The sequence below is a fragment of the Halichoerus grypus genome, chromosome 9 (assembly GCF_964656455.1).
Source record: "Halichoerus grypus chromosome 9, mHalGry1.hap1.1, whole genome shotgun sequence".
Taxonomy (NCBI): Eukaryota; Metazoa; Chordata; class Mammalia; order Carnivora; family Phocidae; genus Halichoerus; species Halichoerus grypus.
In genome coordinates this window covers 56,430,734-56,455,404 of record NC_135720.1, presented here as the reverse complement: position 1 = coordinate 56,455,404, position 24,671 = coordinate 56,430,734, and the positions used below count along the sequence as shown (strand labels likewise).

Here is a 24,671-nt window from a genome sequence, read left to right as displayed (position 1 = left end):
CAATGTAAAGTAGTATAACCATGTTAGAAAATAATTTTTCAGTTTCTTTCAAAGTTAAGCATGTAACAACCATGTGATCAAGTCATTCCACCCCTAGGAATTAACCCTAGACTAAAGAAACCTATGTCCACAAAAAGACTTGACACAAATATTCATATCAGCCTCATCTGTAATAGTCAAAACTGGAAACAATATAAGTGTCCATCACCAGATGAATGGATAAACAGGTTTTGGTGTATTCATACTACTATACTAATGTATTACCATACTAATATATACTACTTAGCAATAAATGGGAAAAACCTATTGATATAGCAACAGTACGAATTAATGTCAAAATAATTACACTTAGTGAAAGAAATTAGGCAAAAATGCATCCCATAATTATACACACACACACATACACACACATATAAACACACACATGTAATTCTAGAAAATACACACTAATCTATGGTGACAGAAAGCAGATCTTTGGATGACTGAATGCCTGGGATGAAGAAAAAGTTAGATTACAAGGAGACATGAGGAAATGTTGTTGGGTGAAGTGACTTTGTTATTTTTAATTCTGGTGTTGGTCAAAAGGTATACACTGTGTCAAAACTGAGCCAATTTAGGGCGCTTGGGTGGCTCAGTTGGCTAAGCGACTGCCTTCGGCTCAGGTCATGGTCCCAGAGTCCTGGGATCGAGTCCCACATCCAGCTCCCGGCTCAGCAGGGAGCCTGTTTCTCCCTCTGACCCTCTCCCCTTTCATGCTGTTTCTCTCTCTCTCTCAAATAAATAAACAAATAAAATCTTAAAAAAAAACCAGCCAATTTAATATTTTATTTGCAATTTATTGTGGTTGAATTGTAACTCAACAAAATGGAAAAAATAAAAAAATTGTGTAATTGCTTACAAAATATGTTATATTTACAGGTGATAATAACTATACAGGAAGCCCATGAAAATAAAAACATGGAAATATGAAAAGTAATTATTGTAGGTTTATAGACTATATTTTTATTGTAATAATTTGTCAATGTATTGTGTTCCTCTGTAATTGTCTGACATACGAAAAATATTTAGTACAAAATTGTTCCAACTAGAGAAAGGGAAGTTGGTTAAAATAATTATTAACATCTTGTTATACCATTTTTAATTTAAAAAGAGAGGAAATAATAACTTTAAGAGGCAAAATAAGGCTGTTACGGGTGTAAAATTTAGCTAATTTTATGTGAAGATGCGATTGAACCAAGAATCAAATTTTTAGTAACACATTCCTATAAGACATATTATGTAATAAAGTAGTAATATAGAATCACAAATTTCATAAATTAGAGTAACAGTTTAAGCTCCCCAAGGGTGATTTAGTTGTATGGAAATAGAAGTAATTCTAAAGAATATAGGGAGAAGCCTAATGTAATCATATTCCTAACTGGTTAACAGTATTCATGTCTGGCAGGGACTAGCAACTGGAATTAGGGATATTCAAAAAGAGAACACTTAGAATCCAGGTAAGAAGTGGTTATCAAATTTAAGTGGTGGTAGCAAAACTGGAAAAAACACATCTGCATCCAAGAGACATTACAGAAAATAAAATATGTTTAGTCAACACATGGACAAATATGACCTAGAGTATTTAAAATATGACTTCACCGAGGACACTTTAAAAATGGATAGACCAACAATAAGATTATAACTGTCTTTAAAGTTTATTTCTTTGCAGACTTAAAGAATTTCTCAGAAATTTTATTTTCTATCAGGTTAATAGGGAAAATAATGGGAAGAAAGATGAGTTCTTATAATACAAATCCTCATACATTTGCTAATTTGTAATAAACCTTTTCAGGTCTCAAAAAAATTAAAGATTGTAGCAGATTTTTTTAATCAAGGAAAAGTATTAATGCTGAAATTTATGAAAACTGATAGAACCTAAAATACCATGGGCCTATGGCACTCTTGTGGGATACAAATTTGAAATAAACTTCAATCAAATTATGCTGGTTTTATAATGTGTATTTTTAACAATAGTATTTTTATAACAACAGAATTACAATTCTTTCAAATTAATTATGATTTATATTAATATTTACATAGTTTAGATGCAGTATTTTCATGCTATTTTATTTTCTGGGAAGGGACTCCATTATGAAAATATCTTTTATTCTAGATGAATAAGGTCATTCGTGTGTGATTTGGACAGTAATTATATGTTACACTAAATTTAAATAAAATGTTATTTTTAGCCTTCCTTATCATACACCCCACATAAACATACCTAATTTTTGTAGGTAATGGTCAAAATAATCATAAAAGTTTGTTCCTGCTGTAGATAATATTTCCGGAAAAATGCATACTCTATATCATAGTCAATTGTAGCTGAAAGTCTCCATTCAGTTAAATGTGTCCTTAATACAGCAGTAAACTGAACTTTCAAAAATAATTCCAGCTAGAGCAACGACAAGAAAAAGATTTAAAAAGCCATCTTCTTCATTTTTAGATTTTATCATTGTCATCTTTATACTCAGCTGACTTCAAAGGTATCTCTGCATATTCACTTGTCACCTTGTTCATGATGTCTATTGTTATTACTGGCCCATGGCCCTATCTAACTACTTCTGAAACAAACTGTACTATAAGGTAGTAAATGAAATCTAAAAATAGTCAAAGACCTAGATGACCCCCTAAGACAATCTAGTTTGTAAATATAGCATTGATTCAGCTCTCTACTAGTTTCTTTAGGAGGAAGTAAACATTTTTGAGAAGGGTGTTTCAAATGTTCACAGAAGCAGAGAATTAGACAAGGAAACAAGTAAATACAACTGCCATTATAAAAGGAAGCTCTAGTGAATTATACATGTGTATGTATGTTTTTAAATAGCTTGCTCAATTATATTTTTGCTTTAATAATATTTTCCTCTTCTCTATATGTCTTGCACATAGGTCTAAAGCAGGGCTTAATTTTGAAGGCTCTTGGAGAACAAAGGCCACAATTTATATCGTTATTTCTCTATGTGTCCTAGTGCAATATTTAATGCAACCAAGCTCTTAATAGTTGTTTTGTGATCATGATTACTTCTTAAAAATTTCAGACAAAGTTTTAGCTGTAAAGTTCCAGTTACTTTAAGATATATCAGCATAATTTTCTAGCAATATAGTGATTCAACATTTCCACACATCAACTGGTGCTCATCACAACAAGTGCACTCCTTAATCCCCATCACCTATTTCACCCTTCCCCCCACCCACCTCCCATCTGGTAACCGTTAGTGTGTTCTCTTAGTTACGAGGCCGTTTCCTGATTTGCTTCTCTCTAACATTATGGAGGTTTCTCAAAATGTTAAAAATAGAACTACCCTATGATCCACCAATTGCGCTACTAGGTATTTACCCAATTACAAAAAATACTAAATCAAAGGGATACATGCACCCTGATGTTTATAGCAGCATTATCTACAATAGCCAAAACAGCCCAAATGTCCATCAACTGATGAATGGGAGAAGAAGAAGAAGAAGAAGAAGAAGAAAGAAAGAAAGAAGAAGAAGAAGAAGAAGAAGAAGAAGAAGAAGAAGAAGAAGAAGAAGAAGAAGAAGAAGAAGAAGAAGAAAGAAGAAGAAGAAGAAGAAGAAGAAGAAGAAGAAGAAGAAGAAGAAGAAGAAGAAGAAGAAGATGATGATGTGGAATGGAATATTACTCAGCCATAAAAAAGAATGAAATCTTGCCATTTGCAATGATGGAAATAACTTTCTTACATGTGTAGGTTACTTTAATTTCTGGGAACATGAATGGCTAGGTTATTTGAACCTATCCCTCCACACACACACAAAGTAAAAATGCTGTGTAAAATATTTTTATTTTTAAATCCTCAAGTGTATCAAAATAACAGAAAAATAAGAGTCCCTACCAAGTCATACTAAGAAAACTCAGGAGCCTGGAGTAGTAAGGCAAATGATTACTGAAGCTACTTTTATCCTGAAAACCTTTGTTGATACATGTAAATTTGAGTTTTAGTTTTGCATCAGGTAAGATGGTCTTCTGTGAAGGTCCAGTATCCAGTGTATGGAGTCAAGTAGCAGCCCTCCCAACAAAGCTGGAGACGTAAAAAGGTATATCTTCAGAATAACGGTAAAGGTAAACAACAATCGCACTATCCCCATTTCTCTCAACTCCCTAAAGAATGCAAATGAATTTGCCTCAACTCTGAGCCAAACAGAGAAAAAGCTTCCTGAGAAGTTGTAACCACATGCAACTCTCTTAGAGAGTTGTAGCACTATTTGTGTTAATCAAAAACCTTAAACTACACATTTAATTATTTCTTAATTTAAATGTTATTTTCTCAAAATTATATTTTATGACTTACATAAACACTATTTATGTATTAAATTAGTTATTCTAAGGTCCATTTGTTTTTGCATCTTATTGTTTTTATATTTCACCCGCATTTTGTGGCAATTTAGTGTTGGGGATAAGAAGTTAGAGCCAGTATGACTCTGATTTCTCTGGTGATGATCTTTATTTTATCTTTTCCTAATTAAACTAATGTGATTTTGCTCTCTCCTGTGGTTTCCTGAAACGTCATTACATTGTGTCTACGTGTAGATCTTTCTTTGTTTTCAGTTTTGAACACTTGGGAGCCCAGTTACATATGAAGACTTGGGATTTTCTGATGTAATTCTCATCTATTATTTCTTTGTTGATGTATTTCTCAATTTCCACTTGTTTTGTTTTCTAAATTGTTATTATGTATATAATGGAATTCCTTGAATGTATTCTCTATGAAAATTACCTTTTCAACATGTTTTCAACTGAATGATATTTGCTCTAACTTTTATTAATATTTTCTTTCGATGCTACCAATTTCAGAAACTGTATTTTTCATATTATTATTAACTAAAAGTCCATCTTTTTTTAGATTTCCTTTTTTTCTTTTCTTTTTTTTACCTAATGCCATTTTTCTGTTCTGGTATCACATCCAGGACATGACGCTATATTTAGTCATCATATCTCCTGAGGCTCCTCTTGGCTATGACGGTTTCTCAGACTTTCCTTGTTCTTGATGACCTTAGTAGTTTTGTGGAATACTGGTCCTTTTTTTGCAGAATTTTGCAGAATATTCTTCTACTGGGATTTATATCTATTTTCCTCATGGTTAGGCTGGGGTTGTGTGTTTTGGGTATGAAGGCCACTAAGGTATAGTGCCCTTCATTACTTCATATCAAGGGCAAAAACTATCAACATGACGTATCACTGTTGGTAATGGTGGAAGTAGTGTTTGAGAGGTTTCTCCACCATAAAATTACTTGATAGCTCCCCATCAAGTCTGAAAGGAAAACACTTTGTACAGTCCACTCTTAAAGAGTGGAGAATTAAGTTACATCTCGTAGAAGATGGCATATTTACCAAATTATTTGGGATTCTTCTGCATGGAAGATGTCTATTCTAATTCATTGATTTAATCTATTGATATCAGTATAGCCACATGATGTTGCCATCTTTTGGTAATTATGAAAAAAGCTGCTTGCTATAAAAATATGTGTGCAGGTTTTTGTGTGGATATAAACTTTCTTCTCATTTCACTAAATACCTAGAAAATTGAGGTAACCATGGAATGTCCAAGGAAAGATGCTACTCACTAGTCAGATATTTGCCACAGATTTCAAAAGTTGAATCATGTCTAAAAACATATTTTTTCCTAGAGGCAGTACTCAAAAATCTTAAAGTAAAAGAAATTAACAAATCAGAAGGCTGAGTTATTTTTAATTAATTCAAAATGAAAAATTGAAAAAATGGTGACAGGACCGGGAGGGAGGGAAGAGTAGTTGTGAAGAAATTCATTTTCACGTAAACTAAGGGATAGAAGAATAAATGCATTTGTGTTCCACTTTATTAGTTCATTCTCTTAGGAAAAAAATTCATAAGTTTGCTTTTACTTCCTCTTTATGTCAATAATTAAACTGAATTTCAGGGTTGTTAAGGAACACACCCCTCCCTCTACAACAAATGTATAGAAAAAATAGATGTCATACTCCAAAGCATTTGCTCTTTCCAGTAAAACTCACTGCCTTTCTGGTATATATAAAAGAGTTTCCAGAAGGATATATCAGGGGCGCCTAGGTGGCTCAGTCAGGTAAGCATCTGCCTTTGGCTCATGTCATGATCCCAGTATCATGAGATCTAGTCTCATGTAGGGCTTCCTGCTCAAGCAGGGTGTCTGCTTGTCCCTTTCCATTTGCCCCTTTTCCCCGCTCAAGATCTCTCTCTCAAATAAATAAATAAAAATCTTTCAAAGACAAAAGAATATATCAATGGTTCACTTTTGAAACACCATTATTTTTCTTCTAATTTTTCTTATATGCCAGCCATAAAACATACTAAAAACATATTAAAGACATACCAAAAACATATTAAGTACAAATAAATGTAGTGATTATTAGTAACACTGAGTTTTACACTTAATTTAAAAGATTCTAGATTATACTGCTACTTTTTATTTTATGACCAAAATTTCAAATATCAATAAAATTGAATATGTCATTTTATAAGTTTCCAGTTTATTTTTTATTTATTTTTTTTTTTTTAAAGATTTTATTTATTTATTTGACAGAGAGAGACAGCCAGAGAGAGAACACAAGCAGGATAAGGGGGAGAGAAGCAGGCTTCCCGCTGAGCAGGGAGCCCGATGCGGGGCTCGATCCCAGGACCCTGGGATCATGACCTGAGCCGAAGGCAGACACTTAACGACTGAGCCACCCAGGCGCCCCTATAAGTTTCCAGTTTAAATACTTCCTCAGAAATTATGAACTGAGTATAAATAATAAGCAGAACTTTTATATGTTCCCTGCAGTGTTTAAGTATCTGTCAGTCATCTAACATGGAACTGCTGTTATGGAAACATTTTGCTGATAAGTAAGCACATGATTGTCAGAGAACACTGTCTATAATTGCATAGTTTATTGTTTAGTAAAAGGTCTGTTAGCATTTCCATTGCAATTGTCATTGTTTCATAATTTAATTTATACTAGCCTGAAACTTGCTGTTCAAATTCTTCAGGCAAATATTTTCATACTAAATGACTTAAATTCAGATCGACCACATTTTAGACAAAGAATAGAAGGAAGTCATATAGTATACAATATCTTATTCATCATAAGTTATTTCAATGTCTAGCTCACAACATGAAGACAGTAAATCATTTAAAATAACTCAACTAGTTCCTTCACACAATACAGAAAAAAGGCAAGAATTATGTGGATGTTATGGGAGATGAAAAGGAATAAGATAATCAGAAAGAAAAAAGGAAGAAGAAAAAGCTTTAAATAAAAGTGGGGAAAAGAAAGATCACTGCCTATATAACCTTTAATAACAGTATGGGGTAAAATTGAGAATGATGGCTTTCTCATTTCCCTCCAGTATAATCTCCCTATTTAAAGTTCACTCTGCTTCCTGTGAATAATGTATGTGGGCTGACATTCCAGGATAGGAAGAAATAACATGAGCCATAGTATAATAAGCTGTAAGGGAACAATACCAGTTCTTAATATACTAGGGGATGGGAAGTAGAGTTCATCAAATCAAGTCATAGTAATTATTAAGCTTTTTAAAGTAACAGCACTTAGATTAAGTTGAGCAGTATTTTGCTATTTTATTTAAGTATGAGGAAAGACATAAAATATTTTTTAACTGTCCATTTTTTGTTTTATTTACTTTCCAAGTGCTGTTATGTCTAGGTTTAGCAAAAAACTAGCTCACTTACAGAAACTGTTTTCTAGGTAAAATTGATGATTAATAACACAGAAAGAAAATTACAGGATTGTTTCTAATATTAAAGACAATTAGGAAAGTAATGTTCTAACATTTCATGTATCTAGCACTATAAAGCAGTAGGAATATTTAACATAGATAAATTTTCAAAATAATTGAAATTATAAACTTAAGTTAAATTACACTTTCAACCCATACTTTTTTATGTCTTAATACTTGTGTTTTATATTAAGATTCTGTTATCTTAGGTTCTTGCACTCTGTACTTTTTCTTCAAATTATTAGCTAGATTTGACAATAGAATTTTCATGTATATTTCATAGTCAGCTTTCGCATTTCCATCAAAATCCTGCTACTATTTTTATTGTGATAGCATTTAGTCTATACATATGTTTGGAGGAAATTGACATTTTTTAATAGCATTGAGTCTTTCAATATGAATGCATAAAAATGCATTTCTTTATTAGACAATTCATAACTTATATCTAAAATATTTCCTTGCTGTCTGTATAAATGCCTTTCATATCTTTCATTTGACATACAATAAAAAGACAGTTTTGTTTATCACCTTCTTAGATTATCATTTAAAAAGGCCTTGTGGCAGGATGTTTGGGGGGCTCAGTTGGTTAAGCACCTGCCTTAGGCTCAGGTCATGATCCCAGAATCCTGGGATCTAGCAGGGAGTCTGCTTCTCCCTCTGCCTGCCGCTCCCCCTGCTTGTGCTCGCTCTTTTTCTCTCAAATAAATAAATAAATAAAATCTTTTAAAAAAATTTAAAAATAAAAATAAAAAGGCCTTGTGGTGAGATCCCATGAAGCTTTCAAATGTAGGCATTCTCCTATCCACAGGTAGGTACAAACTGAATATGGAAAATGAGAATTTATCATAGTATCATCTCTTTCTTTTCATGCCACCGAAAAGGGCTATTCTAGTAGTTACATAACCAGGAATCATATGGGCTAGGGCCATCTTGACAAAACCCAGATATTTAAAATAAATTATTGGAAACAAAGAATCTTGAAAGGGTCAATGCTTGATACAAACCCAGGTTTTTGAGGATTTCTTGCTGCTCTTACATATGATATCATTTAAAATTTCATTTCTGCCATTTTATAACTGTTACTGTTTTATGTTAAAACTGATATTTGTATGAGCCCTAGTACTTATTAATGGTAACAATCCATCTTACACTCTTTCGTATTTCTATATTTTATGAATAAAAATTTCTGATCCTTTGTGACCACCATGCATTGTTACCTCCAAACCTTGCAGTGATTCTATCCACGTTCTACACTAGTTTCTTTTTTTTTTTTCCAAAGATTTTATTTATTTATTTGAGAGAGAGAGAATGAGAGAGAACACATGAGAGGGGATAGGGTCAGAGGGCAAAGCAGACTCCCTGCCAAGCAGGGAGCCCGATGCGCGACTCGATCCAGGGACTCCAGGATCATGACCTGAGCCGAAGGCAGCCGCCTAACCAACTGAGCCACCCAGGTGCCCTCTACACTAGTTTCTTAATCTACATTGGCTGATCGCACTAAGCAGACTACCCAGGGCACCCTCTGCAGACTGCCAGAGTTCTCTTTCTGTTCAGCTTTCTCCTTGCAGCTGCTCTGTCCTGTGAACTCTAACTACCTTGCTTTACCTAGACTGTAAGCTTTGTCTCCAGGGTGTCCTCTGGTTCTGCCTGACTTCCCACTCCCTGTGGCATGGACTGCAAACTTTTTCAGAGCAGTAATTTTGGGCAAATTTGGGGCTTGCACTATTTGTTTTCCACTTTTCAGGATTAACTATCATTCATTTTGTGATGCCCAGTGTCTTGAAAACTATTGTTTTATACACTTTACCTATTTTGGTTGGTTTCAAGTATGAGAGTAATTTATTCTTGTTAATTTCATCTTTTCTTGAATCTGAACAATTTTTTTTTTTAATTAAGCTCATAATATCTTTCTAAGGAGAAGCAGTAGAAAAAAAGTCATCCATTAGAAGAAACTTACATTTTTTGAAAATTTCTGTAACAGATTTTATCAGAATACTGTCTTATGATGGAAAACTTCAGCAAATGAGATACAAATCATAATGCCATTGAGTCAGTAGAGTCCCAGTTAGAATATAAAAAATGTCAAAATAATGATGTTTACAATATGAATGGTATCCTTATTCTTTACTGCTCATAAATAATATATGCTGATACTCTAGAATTGCAGAAAAACAAATATATTTTAAACAAATAAAGTGAATAACACATTATATAGTTTTGTCCTATTATTCTCTTACAAAAATATTTTAGCTTCTTACTTTGTCCTTTGATTGACCAAAACTGAAATGACATATCTCTCATGACATTTGCTTTGCTTCACTAAACTGCGATTCAAAACATTTTTTGTATTGAATGTTCAATAAATGTATAATTTATATCTTTAAAAATATTCACTTAACACACACAAGCAATTAATAAGTATCAGTAAATTAATATATTTGTTATGTTTGTATTGGTTTACTCTTCAAATAAGTGTCAATACCTTATATTTTAAGGTTTTTGTCTCATATAAAAATATTGTGTTTGATTTAGTCTATAACATTCCATGTGAGGCCTTCATAATGCTTTTTGGATATATTACTATAAAGGAAATCATTTTGTCATGGTAGCAATCTGTAAAGTTTACTATAACAATCACAGTTTTAACATCTATGGACTCCTGTAAGTTTCTTGGAATAACGAAATTTGATTTCCATTGTTAAATATTTAAATCAAATTATATATTTATTATACATGTGATTTTGTATGCTACATAGATGGAAGACAAGGCAAGTTATGATCTTTCAGGAAAAATTATTCCACTGAAGTTTTCCAATTCATAATTTAAATTGTATGCATTAACCTAATACTTCAAGTAATATCCCTTTGACATCACAGGTTAGTCTGAGATAAGAAGAAGTAAATATGAGTTAATCAATGAATGTAATATGAAAGTTCTGACATTTTATTTCAAAAGAGCAAAGGACAAATTCCAGTGACAATAATTCCACAGTTTTTCAATTAACTGATATTTTTTCCTTAACCTATTACCTCATAAATATGTTTAACATTTGTAACTATTTTAGTGAGCATGGTAAGGGAATGAAAGCAAATGTTAAATTTGTTTATGTTCTAAAACATATTTTTAAAATACATACTAATAGCATGGAATAATATGATATTGTAAGATATATGCTAATAATTTTATAAACATCATATGACTCATTATTCACAAAAATAATATAGTGGTGGTATTACTAAAATCTTTAAAAATAAAATATAGGGATATTTCAGAGAAAGCATGGCATTGATTGATAATGCTAATCTATAAGCCATACTGTAATTGTGTAAAGGTAGAACTTTAATGAGCTTAAGGTTTCACACAATAAATAAGGAAAAATGGCAATATTACCCGAGTATGAATATTGTGCTAGCTGTAGTGTTTAGTACTCAAAGGAAGCGATCAGAACACTTGTAAGATATACTGTGATGTCTGTGCTGTGAATTAAACAAGGGCCCTATTTCTATCACTTAAAATTCTTTAATCCCTTCTTAATTTAAACCCTGTTTTTAAGTCATTACTGACATTGGTAATAAACTTACTTTCTCACAAGTTATTTAAACTTTCTTATGTTTCTTTAAATTTAGTATCAGAAGAGTCTCTTTCTTATGTTATCCCCAAACCATCACTGCCCTGGGAATACTGGAAGATTAATGAATTTGAAAATGTTGATATGATTTGGTTATTGCTCAAGGCACACAACAGAGAAGAAGAGATAAAGAACACAGAAAAGAACAGAATAGAACTGGAAGAAAGGCAAGTGAAAACTAGGCTGATGTCATCTACACAAAGAAAAAAAAATGTAGAAAGAGGCAGGGAGTGGGAAGGGAGAATGACAGATGGTGAGCGAGTAAGCAGTGGAAATATAGAAATAACCAACAATGAACAGATTGAATAAGGATATTAACCAAAATATAGAAAAAAAGTTGAGAAGTGAATATTCTAGCCAATATTGGGAAGTCAAAAATGGAAAATGTTATGTGATAAATGTTACAAAGTAGAAGGAAATAGTAACAATTTTACAAAGCAAACAAGAGTTACATTTTATACAACTTTCTCTCCACTAGTTAAGTCCAATGAGAGTAAGATACCTATTGCACAGAGAAATTATTTAATCCACAACAGCAAAACTGCCTACCTTACAGAAATCTAAAGGGGAGTGGGCCATGTCTAAAATCTTCATATTTACACTTACAGTAATTAAAGCCAAATGTGAACGAAATTATTCATTTCACACATTTTGACTTCATTTTTCAGTTCTTTTATTTTACTCTAGATAAGTAAACATATTTAACACCTCTTTTTTTTTTTTTTTTTTTAAAGATTTTATTTATTTATTTGACAGAGAGAGAAACACAGCGAGAGAGGGAACACAGCAGGGGGAGCGGGAGAGGGAGAAGCAGGCTTCCCGCCGAGCAGGCAGCCCGATGTGGGGCTCGATCCCAGGACCCTGGGATCATGACCTGAGCCGAAGGCAGACGCTTAACGGCTGAGCCACCCAGGCGCCCCTAACACCTCTTTTAGTTCACCAAAGTGTGTATTAACTCGTAAAACTTGAGGGGAATTTAATGACCAACATAAATGCTCTCTTATTTAAATACTGAATATATCAATAATAATATCGTATATACTTCCTTATGAAAATTAAATGGTACTAGAAATTCCTAATGAAGCCAACAGATTAATATTCTCACTCTTCATTATGCAGTTACCAAAGCAATGTTCCTGTACTTTTTAACTGCTTTATCTTGTGACCCCCCACAGTAATTATTTACATTTATAAAGTTATATTTTTATGCATATTTAACTTGATTGACAAAAAGACATTATTGTTTACTTTAAAATTAGTTTAACAAAAAATAACTTGAAAATTGGAAAAGATTATCAAAATAAAGTGAACCTGATAATATTCTTCACAACATAAAAGCAGAAATAATGAGATGCACCAGTATATATACAGTGTCCTTTTAAATTTGGTAACCTAAATAACGTCTTTGAATTTCTCAATGATTTTGTACTCTGTAGGAAATAGTCCTAGCTTTTGTGTAGCTTATAATTCAAAACAATTTATACTGCCATTATATGAAACTAAAATATCCATAACAACACCCTTTCCTATCTCTAGATTGTGATCCACACACTATCTTGCAGGTAGTCTCCATATTCAAAACAGAGCTGTGAATTCCAGTTAATTAAATGTGTTCTTTAAGATATCATTTCAGCTAATGTTTATTGATAATTTGAATGATAGTAATTCAAAAGTATATTACTTACATATTTTATATATTTGTTCAATTATATCAATATGACAAAAATTAAGACTCAGATTTGAAAAGTATTACTAGAAATAGTTCAATTATAAAACACAAACTAACCAAATTTATTCTGGGGATCCAAAGTAGGGTGATGACTAGTTAACAATACCATATTGTATATTTAAAATTTGCTAAGGGCAGTAGATTTTTAATGTTCTCATATCATCCTCCCCCCAATAAACACGTGTGACATGATAAATGTGTTAAATAACCTTATTATGGTAATCATTTCACAATATATGCACATATCAAATCATATTGTACAACTTACTCTGTCACAATGTTATTTCTCAGTTATATCTCAATAAACCTGGGGAAAAAAATAAATAGAAGTTTCCTGGTGAGGGTAGTGAAGGGCCAGGAGAATTTTATAGGTTTCTCTGCTCCCAAGCTCTGCCTTTTATTTCTTTAAAGATTTTATTTATTTGACAGAGAGAGAGACCGTGAGAGCAGGAACACAAGCAGGGGGAGTGGGAGAGGGAGAAGCAGGCTTCCCGCCGAGCAGGGAGCCCGATGAGGGGCTTGATCCCAGGGTCCTGGGTTCATGACCCAAGCCGAAGGCAGAAGCTTAACGACTGAGCCACCCAGGTACCCCATGATGGGCTGTTACCTTAAAATCTCTTTTGCTTCTCAAACATCATCTGTTCAGGAGTGTTTCTATAGCCAGCACTGAGCTTCTAAAGTTCCTTCACTTGAAACTGCTATTGTAGCGGAGGGCTCCTGCTTCCTAACTGCTCCCTCCATTGTAGCAGATGCAGCTTTTTAGAGATTTGTCACTTTTGTGACACCTACTACCATCACATAACCTTCCTGCTTTGTCTATGTGTTTTCCCTAATGAAGCAGTCAAAATGGATCTCAGTCCTATTTGCAGCTTTTCCCACTCAAGAGTGAGTCCTTTCGTTCTCAGAGTAGGTATGTCCAGCAGATTTCTACCATTAATAGACCTGCTCCACTTCCTCAGTCATTCTCTGCCAGGGGTGGGAGGGTAGGGTGGGGGGATGGGGTGGGGTGCTATAACACGGAGACTTCCCAGGTGTGTTCTCATATGGTCAATTGCTTTAGTCCACAGCTATATGTATTTGTGCTCTCTATTTCATGAAAAATTTTTTGTTGTGATGGTCTCCTGGTTATTAGTTATGATTTCAAGCATGAAAAGTGAGAAGATGTGGACCTAGGCTTCAAGTATGTTTTTTAGCATATTTTTATTTGCAAATGAATGATTTAATAACAATAAGAAACATAACAATATAGAGACAGTGGAAAGTAAGAAGTGAACATAAATGAAGAAGATTTAAGAGCAGTAAATGTGTTGAGTAGATGATTATAAGCTCAAATGAAATAAAAATAGTATCACATAATTCAAGAAAATTTAGCACAATTTTATTTTACATCTGTTGATATCAGTTTTCACTTTTCTTTGATAAAAGGGGTCAGAAGTTTATATACCATGAAGTCAAATTATTATTGTGAGATTGTTTAATGTTGGTTGCCTTTATTAGAAAGTTAGTTTAAAAAAAACAGATGCTTTTCTTTTCCTCCCTTCCTTTTTCCCCTCTCTTTTTTCTTTCCTTTCTTTTTATTAAATAATATTTCTCCAGTGGTAACAGGTGTTGCTTTAATGAATAATACATAAATGAATGAAATTGTAAAGTGCAGTGTAACATCTCAAATTTGCAGGTTCCAAGATAGACACTATGGTTCAGTCCTTGAAATACGTCTAATTATTCTTCACCTCAGGGTCTTGGAATATGCTATTCCTTTAGCCTGGAAGGTTTTCCCTCACACTGTACACAGTAGACTGTACTTTTTCAGCCTTCAGGTCTTACCTTCAATGACACCTCCCCATATACAGCTATTTTCTGACTCTCCTTTTCAAATACAAGTCTCAGGTTCCTTGTCAGTCCATTCAACATGTTATCTCCAGAGCCTACATCCACACATTACCAATCTGATTAGCAATAATTCCCCTTTGTGATTGCTGTTGGAAAACAAAGACTCAAAGTCACCAGAAGTGTAAAAGCAGGACAATAAGATTATGGATATATAGTATGGATTTATAGTTATTTTTGAGTGGCATATTGTAAATGGTAATATATTATCACTTTTGAAGTTGTTTAAACAAATTTGGTTAATATCACTGACTGCTTTAATTTAAGTAGCATTTCTACTTTACTTTTTTGATTTCTTTTACTCTAGAAAGTACTTCATAATATACCCTCTGAGTTAAATTTTAGCCAAATGTAAGTCACATGTTAGATTTATATATTTCATAAATTTAGTCTTTAATGTATTTTATACGTGATTTACTAAAGAAGTGCGTGAGTAATGCCAGTAACATCATTAAATATGCAATATTTAATCAATGGAACACTTAAAAATAAAAGATAAATGCAAATCTGATGTTACATCCACAATTTATTTAGTAATTCATTCAGACTATGTAAATTTTTATGGAAAATAACCCTCAGAAAAGAAATAAAAAGCTGATTCAATGAGAAATATTTTCTTTATGCAATACTTTTTGAATTTTCATTATTATTTCAAATGATTTTAATACCAATTTAAAGAAAATACAATTTGGAAAATATATTGAAATCCATAATTGAAATAATAATTTATGGTCCTGACAGATGAAATCCAATGTACTGTTATGACCTAAAGCAGAAATATTACTAAACAGGTAGTTTATTATTAAAATATATGCATTAGAACATCAAAGCAACAGAATGCACTTGGGAGAACTAGACTAATTTTCAGAACAAATTTGTTTTGGTTCTTGTTATTATTATTCTTATGGATTTCTTTTCCTAAAGAACTACATTATTGAACATGTGGGGGGAAAATGTGAATAATAAATGAATGAATCCAAAGATAAAAATCCACACGTATTAGTTCAAATGAAGAGCAATTTCAGTTTATGTGTCCAAAAGACTTTAAATTCCATGACAAACAATATGCTTTTGGAAAAGAGAAAATAAGAAAACCCTCCAGGTGCAAGCATCCAGACATCCGGCCCTCTGTTCACATGCCTTACTCTCACCATCAGTCACCTAGAAGCAGCTGGGTCACAATTCTAAATTTCCAAGAAGAAAATCCTATTGGTCCAGATAACTGAAATGGTTTGAGAAGCAAACTCTCTAAAAGAAAGCGTCTTGCTTAGGCTCAGGTCATGATCCCCGGGTCCTGGGATGGAGTCCTGCGTGAGGCTCCCTGCTTCTCCCTCTCCCTGCTTGTACTCTTTCTGTCAAAATAAAATAAAATTAAAAAAAAAAAAAAGGTTGTCTTTTGACATTTAGACCATTTCATTATTTCTTCCAGGATTTGTTTTTGTGAATGGTATGAAATGACTTGGTTTTATTTTTTTCTCTATTAAAAAAAACGTAATACTTTTGAACAGTCCACCTTTTACTCACCAATTTACAGTGAGTAAGTGTTCTGTTTCTGGGCTATATTCCATTGGTCTGTTTATATATACATATACCAATGTCTTATTTCCTTAATTAAATGTAGATCATAATAAGGCTGTTATTTATCTGACAGGATATTTTTCCCTACAGAGTTATTTTTTTCTCCTGAAAACTGTCTTTGTTAGTACTAGAGCTTGTGCTTTTCCAAATAACTTTTTGAATAAGGTCGCAAAAATCCTTGAAAAATTAAGTCAGGATTTTAATAAGAATTGAGTATATTTGTGGGTGAATTTGGAGAAATTTATAAAATGGCATCTTGTTAAATACCACCATATGTATTTCTATATGCATTTATTCATTTTCATTATACTTTAAAATCATTTTATAATTTTCTCCACAAATGTCCTATACATCTTTCATTACTCATCTTTGATATCCTATAGTTTTCTTACTGTTTTAAATGGTAATTTTTAAAATATGTTTTTTACTATTTATTGCTAGTATATGAAGTGTAATTGATTTTCTTTTTTAAATGCTATATCTGGCAAATCTAATGAACTTTCTAATTCTAATCCACTTTGTGTCCCTTCAGTTTTTATGTTTACGTTAATGTCAGCTGTGAATCCTGTTTTTTTTTTTTTTAATTTTATTTTTCTCCACTATTTCTTTTTCTCTACTAAATATGCTGGCTAGGATTACAAGGGTGGGACTAACCTGGTATGTTGCTGGCTTAAATGTACGAGAAGCTTGTTTATTATTTTTTTCTTTTTAAAGATTTTATTTATTTATTTATTTATTTATTTATTTGAAAGGGAGAGAGTGAAAGAGAGAGCATGAGAGTGGGGAGGGGAAGAGGGAGAGGGAGAAGCAGACTCCCTGTTAAGCAGGGAGTGGACACAGGGCTTGATCCCAGAGTCCCAGGATCATGACCTGAGCTGAAGGTAGACTAACCAACTGAGCCACCCAGGCGCCCCAAGAAGCTTGTTTAAATGAGTGTTTCCCCCATACTACTTGGTTGTCTAGGTACCTGGGACATAGCTTTTCCTCTTAAACTCTTGAACGTGTTTGATCTCTCCTGGGGAAACCCTGGAGCTTACTGATCTTCAAAAGCTTAGAGGAGATCTTGCTTCTCTGAATGTTCTGCCAAAAATAATCAGTATTGACTATTTTTCAGGGACTTTTCTAATGCATTGTATCAGCTGATTCTGATCTTGGAACACACATCTTAACTATACAGATGTCCTGTTCTAATATTCTGAACTCTGGGTTGTTTTTTTTTTTTTTTTTTTCTGGTTTACTTCTCTAGAGATTTTATTCAATTCCAACTACTTCTTAATAATTTTTTATAATTTCTTAAAATCTCTGCTCTATTAATGGTACTTTTCTTGTTTACAGTACTGTTATTATTCACTTTATTCTCATTTTAGAGCATCTTATGTGGGAGATGTAGTTTATAGCTTTTATTCTTCCATAGTGAGTTTGTTCTCAAAGTGTGTTTTTAAAATCACTCAAGTAGACTAATCAATCCATAAGATAGAAAAAACTATACTGACAGAGGGATAATTTGGCAGAAACACGCAGTCTGAAATCCTCCAAGGACTGGGAGTAAAAGTTGTCACCTGAAAAATATTTTAACAAATATGGAATTTGAGACTGAAAGATATTTTTATGTTTTCTTTGGATACTTAGTAGGTACCATAAACTTTTAAATTATTAATGATAATACCTTTATTGAGAAATTAGTAGATGCTCATTAGTACTTCCCTACATATACTGAATGTGTTATTTCATTTAGTCCTCACAAAAACATTAAGATGCAGATACTCTGATTATTTCTATTTGTCAGACGACAAAAACGAAGCAAAAGAGACGTTCCTTACATAATTTGCCCAGAGCACATCATCTAGTTTAGCGTTCTCACTTTCCCATGGCAGCGGTATACCAGAAAAGCTAGTACTGTATGCATGGACACACTGGCAAAAAGCTCTCCTGACTTCTCAGGAGGCTTCACACATCACCAAACCCTAAGATCATACACTATAGTCTCTGTCAAAATAAATCCCACTTTCCCCATCCTTCTTCCTTTGTTTTGCTGAATCTCAGTCTCAGTTTTCTCCATGAAACACATAACACTGTAGGTGGACAATGGTGACACGTTCACCATTCTTTCACAAATGGGAATTCTCTATGCATCCAATTTAAAGCCAATTTAAAGCCTGAATAGCACATGCAGTAGGTAATATCACTGCCTAGCGTTCTTTCTCTTCCATGAAATGAAGCAGACAGATTGTGACTAAGAGTTTTAAGTATTACAAAATAGAATGTTTTTGTTGTGAATTTCTTTGAAAAGGGGAGTTCCACCTAAGATTTTCTGAGGTTTGGCTTTAGTTTCACCTACGTAAGGTAAGACTTCCTGGTACCTGCATGCCACCCCTCTGATACCCAGCAATAACCTCTCATTATCACCACCATCACAAAACTGAATTATATCCATTTATTTTTATGCCTACCTTTCCCACTGAATTTATATTTTAAAAAAAAATGATATTTATATTAAAACTCTGTTGCCTAGGACAACACTTAATATTCAGTAAATGTACAAGTTTGTTGATAGATTACATGTGTAAATTTATCTATTTTGGTAGATTCTTCATGTATTCATTTGCTTGTTTAACATTTACTAAGTAGCTATTACTTGAGAAACCAAACTGCATGCTTGGAGGTAAAGATGAAATAGCTGGTTTAGAAAAGATGAATAAAACAAAAGAACTGTCCTCAGTGAACAAACTATAGAAATAAACTAACCAAATGCAGAACACACAGTTATAAAGTACTCATTTAAATACATTTTTACATAAAACCTTCAGTTTTTAAGGTGGCATTACATTTGTAGAACCTTTAGGAAGTAGATGAATGTTTAAATACAATTTGCCTTTACATAAAAATATATATATATTTTTAAATTTTATTTATTTGAGAGAGAGAGAGCACAAGAAGAGGGGAAGGTCAGAGGGAGAAGCAGACTCCCCGCTGAGCAGGCAGCCCGATGCGGGACTCGATCCCGGTACTCCGGGATCATGACCTGAGCTGAAGGCAGTCGCTTAACCGACTGAGCCACTCAGGCACCCTAAAAAAATATATTTTAAGTTCTCTGCATTCTTAGTCCTTTATAACAAATAAACCGTGTTTCTATTTATATGAGCAAAGCATAAATAGTTTGGGGAGTTGATTTTGTACTTACTTGTACTATAAGGGTAAGTGAACTTCAATGGTCCATTAAGATTGATGACATTCATCAGTGTGTTGCTGGAATGAATAGGGATTTGTATTTTTCTTAATAATAAAAAATTACTTAATTTCCAATAGACATAACAAAAGATTATGAAGTAGGACATGCACACATATACAGACACATAATTTTTATAACCCTCCTTGTTTATTCTTTTTCATGTCTCAATATGTAACTACTAACTCCATTCTTTCAGTAACACAAAGGAATCTGGGATGTATAAAATTAAAGAAATCATACATAAAGCCCAAATATTTTATAAAATAGACTCAATAACCTCGATTATTATATTTTATTGTTAATTTAACTTAAGGTAATATCTATTTATTAATTCCTCCAATTTACATCTCAGTGATAGATCTGAGAAACATTTTTTTTGTCAGAAGTAATGTTTTCTACTCTCTTCTCTCTAACTAGTTGAATCATCTTGGCAAATCACTGAAATTCTGAATTGTTAAGTTTCCTAAAATAAAAAGGAAATTGCTATTACTTTTTCATTTCCTCACCAATATACTTCAAAGCAAGAAAGTACATTCAGAAGTATTATGAACATTTCCCACCATGTTAATTTTTATGTTAATTGTATTCCTGTTGAACAGTATCATGCAATCCAAAGGTTAAGGCCCTACTGAAAAGAGAGTTTAAAGGAGAGTTTGACTAAAGTTTGATCAAGGAAAGTGTCTTTGTCAAGGGGTGTTCTACTTTGGGGGAAGGAAGACAAGTTTTTACAGGAGGCTTAGCCGCAAAAGTCCAGCTGGTTTCTTGAATAGTTGGGCAAAAACAGTTCTCAGAAAAAGAGGGAATCTTTCTTGGTATTTAGCAGCTACGGGCTATCCGTGTTTAGCAAGAGGGCTGGAAAGGAAGAGTCGAGGTTAAGTTCATAGAAAGCTCATAATGGAAAATGTTTTCAGAGCATCTCATGTGGAACTTCCATTAATATAATAAAGTAAATAAAAAAATATATAGTGAAGTAAATAATCAGATTTTTCTTGGTAAACTCTAACGTGTTTATAAATTATTAGAAGATTAAGTGGTAACTACAAGGTTTGTAAAATAAAAGAGGTTGCATCTTGAATATGGATAGAGGATGAGCTTTATGGGGACAGTTATGTATGGGGAAGATTTGCACACACTCACACAAACAAGGGAATTCATGATGACTTATCCATCCTTGTGGAGGGACAAGTAGGAAAGTTGGGTGAAGTTGGACATTTGAAGAAAGAAATGAGAATCTAAGCATTCAAAATAAATATCCTATAATCATTTCATTTTTTTTAAATGTTAGTTTCAAAGTGCATAATGCTATGCATTCACATGTTCATGAAAGAGTTTTAAATCTTTTAAAGCTTTATTTTTTTATAGTTTAAAGCTTTAAATAGTTTTTCTTATTATGTCAAGTTGGCTATATCTATATACACTACTCAAGCTTTAAATCGTGTAATGTTGTACAATTGAATGTATATTTAAAACCAACCAGGCTTTAAAAATATTCAATCTTCCCTTTGTGTATCATAAGGGGCACTTAGGTAAGCACTATAGCAATTACTGATGGATAGAAAAAAATCATTAAATTATATTTTTTCACTCATAAAGGTAAATGATTTAGATATCTGTCATTTAAAATCAATGCTCGGTACTCCAAAAACTAAAAAGGAAACTCTTTTGCATTTAAATGGCAAAGCAGTGACTCTCTTACATGACAACGATGCAGTAGAAAAGATCATTCTAAATAGATTTGATATTAAAAGTAAATATACTCAAATATAGTAGTTGACAAGAAAATAGGTCTTTAAAATTAAAAGTGCCATGCAAACAACAAAATTCAGGATACCAAACTTTTCAGGGGGGCCAGGAGTTATACTTTGATAGTGTTTTATTTCAAAAATTATCTAATATTTACAATCAGCAATGGCTCAGAGAGGTGATTCCAACAAATCATTTATATATTCTAAGTAGGAGGTTCAGCTCCTCAATCACTGACCTCCGGGCAATCTGACTGCACAAACAGTTTTCTATCCTCTAGAACCACTTACTGTGTCATTTAATTTTGGTTTTGGTCTTTTAAATATTTATATGCCAGTCTCCTATTGATAAATGGTTAAATTAATTAAAGCCAATGAGAAATTATTTCAAGTTCATAATTTGAATACACTATTATTTATCTTTTTGGAAGCTGTTTCATTTAAGTAATAATGAACAAAGAAAAAATATATTTATATATTTTATAGATATACAAAAGTACAAACTCAGTAGTTACACAAGTGAACGTAAAAAGCATATTTGTTTCTTATGATTTAGGATTTTGAAATAAGGAACAAAAAGCAAACGGGTGCTAAAGAAAACCACACAGACAAGATGAAAAGACAGACGGTGGATACGTTTCAGCCCTACTGCGGATCCCTGTGTACATACCGCTCTGACTATCAACTGAACGAGCTAATAATGTATTTATGGTTCTTAACACTGCTTCTTCTCATACGAGGCTCCCAGTAAATCTCCCTCTAGACACGATTTTCCCTTTGGCAGGATATAAAACAAAAGGTAATGCACACTTAAATAAATTAAATGCAATATGGGATGGCAAATAAATGGACTTGAAAAATGGCTTAAATAATTTAGATTAATATACATACCTGCTGTTTTCTCAGATGCATTTTTTATACAGTAGTTTTAGGTACTGCAGATAGAAGATTTGAACATAGCTAGGGGCACCTATTTAATGATTTCTGTTCAGTCCAGGGCTACTCTAAAAGAAACAGGGTTCAGGAAATAGGAAATATCTGATAAAAAGACAGCTTAAAAAGGAAGCATGTGTTTTCAGTGCTTGAAAATCAAATTCCCTGAAATTCCAGTCTTGCATAGTTTTTAAGTGATATCATACATATGCTTGCCAAAAATTAGTCCAAAATATAAAATGTGTTCTAGTATCTTCTTCACTTGCAAATTTATCTGAAATGAGTCTTCTTTAGATCCTTAGGCAAAGGACATCCATTTAAATGTGGCATTATATTGTATATTTTTTTAAAGATTTTTTTATTTATCTTAGAGAGAGAGAGAGAGAGAGCAGGGGAAGGGGCAGAAGGAGAGAATATCCAAGCAGACTCCCGCTGAGTGCAGAGCCGGATGTGGGGTTTGATTGCATGACCCTGAGATCATGACCTGAGTGGAAAGCAAGAGTCAGATGCTTAACTGACTAAGCCACCCAGGCTCCCCTATTGTATACTTAACTTTATATATTAACTTTCTCCACTTAAAAAAAAAACAAACTACTTTAATGGTTTATTTTCAGACTAAATAAAATATATAATAACAATAGTACTAATATCTGTAATTAATTAAATGCTTATTGAATGTATGCCAGCCACCCCAAGTTATTGATTCTTTTTCATATTACTTAATTTCATGTATACTAGCAATCAGAACTATAATCATTAACATTCTACCAATGGGAAAACTAACATATATGGAGGTGAAGTACATTGTTCTAGGTTACACAGTAAGAGGTATCCAAATTAAGATTTGAGTAGGACTATTTGAACTCATTGCTCTTACACTTTCCACAGATGTTTTTCAGCTAACATGTCAGATGTTAAATCATATATGCTGGACATAAATTTGATATTTAGACAAATTCACTCTCCTGGGCTTCCAGGCATCATCTGGGACTCTGAGTTGCAATCCTCTTGATACATCATGCCAATTCTCTATTGGGAAATGTCAGAAGATAAAATGATAGGACACCTTTTACACTCCGGCCAGCCTGTCATTTAATCTGCCCACACATACCACATGAGGCTTTGTTTACTCTAAAAATGTCTTTATTGAAAACTCGGGATAATTTCAGACGGGAAAGATAATTTTTTCACTAATTTGTACTTTTCCATGTGTCCCAGGAGGAGTAGGTACTGAAACACCTGACACTCAAGGCATTTGTTTTGTTTCATTTTTTATATGGTTTCTATGTACTTGAAGTTTAAGAAACAAAGTCCTGAATGATGATATGTGACTATTTAACAGTCCAGTTCAGTGACAGTAATGGGAACTTTGCCTTTCTATACCTAGAATTGTGAGTAAAAATAGGTATGCCCTAAAATCTCCCATCAGGTGCCCTAGGGTAAGTACAAATAAGAGAAAGGGGGGAACTTCCCAAAACTAGGTGGCTTCTGTGATGCATTTCTGGGGAACTCTGAACACCGCAATTCAGCAGCAGAGAGTAGATTTGCTTTTTTGAAAGCTTTTCAGCAGCAGTGGCGCCCAGGACTCAAGAGTTGTATGAGAAGACTTTGAATAATGTAAATAATTTTAATTAAAATGTGTTTAAATATATAAAACCATAAATATGAATATACATAGCTTTATACATTTATATAATGAAACATATTTATAAATGTAAAACAAGGAGAACCATAAAGTCAATGACATTCAAATTTGCAATAAGGTAACAATATTATCTTACTCACTTCAACATGTCTGTTGGCACCCTGTATCATGTGTCATTGAAGTCTTCCAACTTTTCTCTTCATTTGAATTACTATGAACTCTTTGTATGCCTCAGGGCCTATCAATTAGCAAGGATTTTCTTTATGAGTCTACTTCTGCACTTTCTCATCAGTCCATACCCATTTACATTGTGCTACTATAATGCTCTAAAAAATATATAAATTCAGGCTCTGAAGTAGCATGTATGTACTTACAAGGTTTCTTCTGGATGATCCAGAATGTACTTATATATGTTTAAATTATAATAAAAATGAAAACCTAAAATGAAACTATTCTCATAGGAAACTTCTAAAATCCCTGTTTGGAGAACAATGATAGAGAACACATTCCCCTGTT

The 24,671-nt window shown here is 32.9% G+C and overlaps 1 long non-coding RNA gene across 2 annotated transcripts in view; it reads right to left on the bottom strand.

Annotated features, from left to right (window-relative positions):
* The window catches only part of LOC118520827 (uncharacterized), a 115,583-nt gene extending 92,981 nt beyond the window's left edge, over positions 1–22,602 (bottom strand). The window contains exon 1 of one of the 2 annotated variants that reach the window (XR_013440918.1): positions 22,469–22,602. This is a non-coding gene — a long non-coding RNA (uncharacterized LOC118520827). Of the gene's footprint in view, positions 1–19,787; positions 19,836–22,468 lie in introns of those variants that run through there. The other variant, XR_013440917.1, reaches the window with a different exon arrangement.
* Between the last annotated feature and the right edge of the window lie 2,069 nt (positions 22,603–24,671).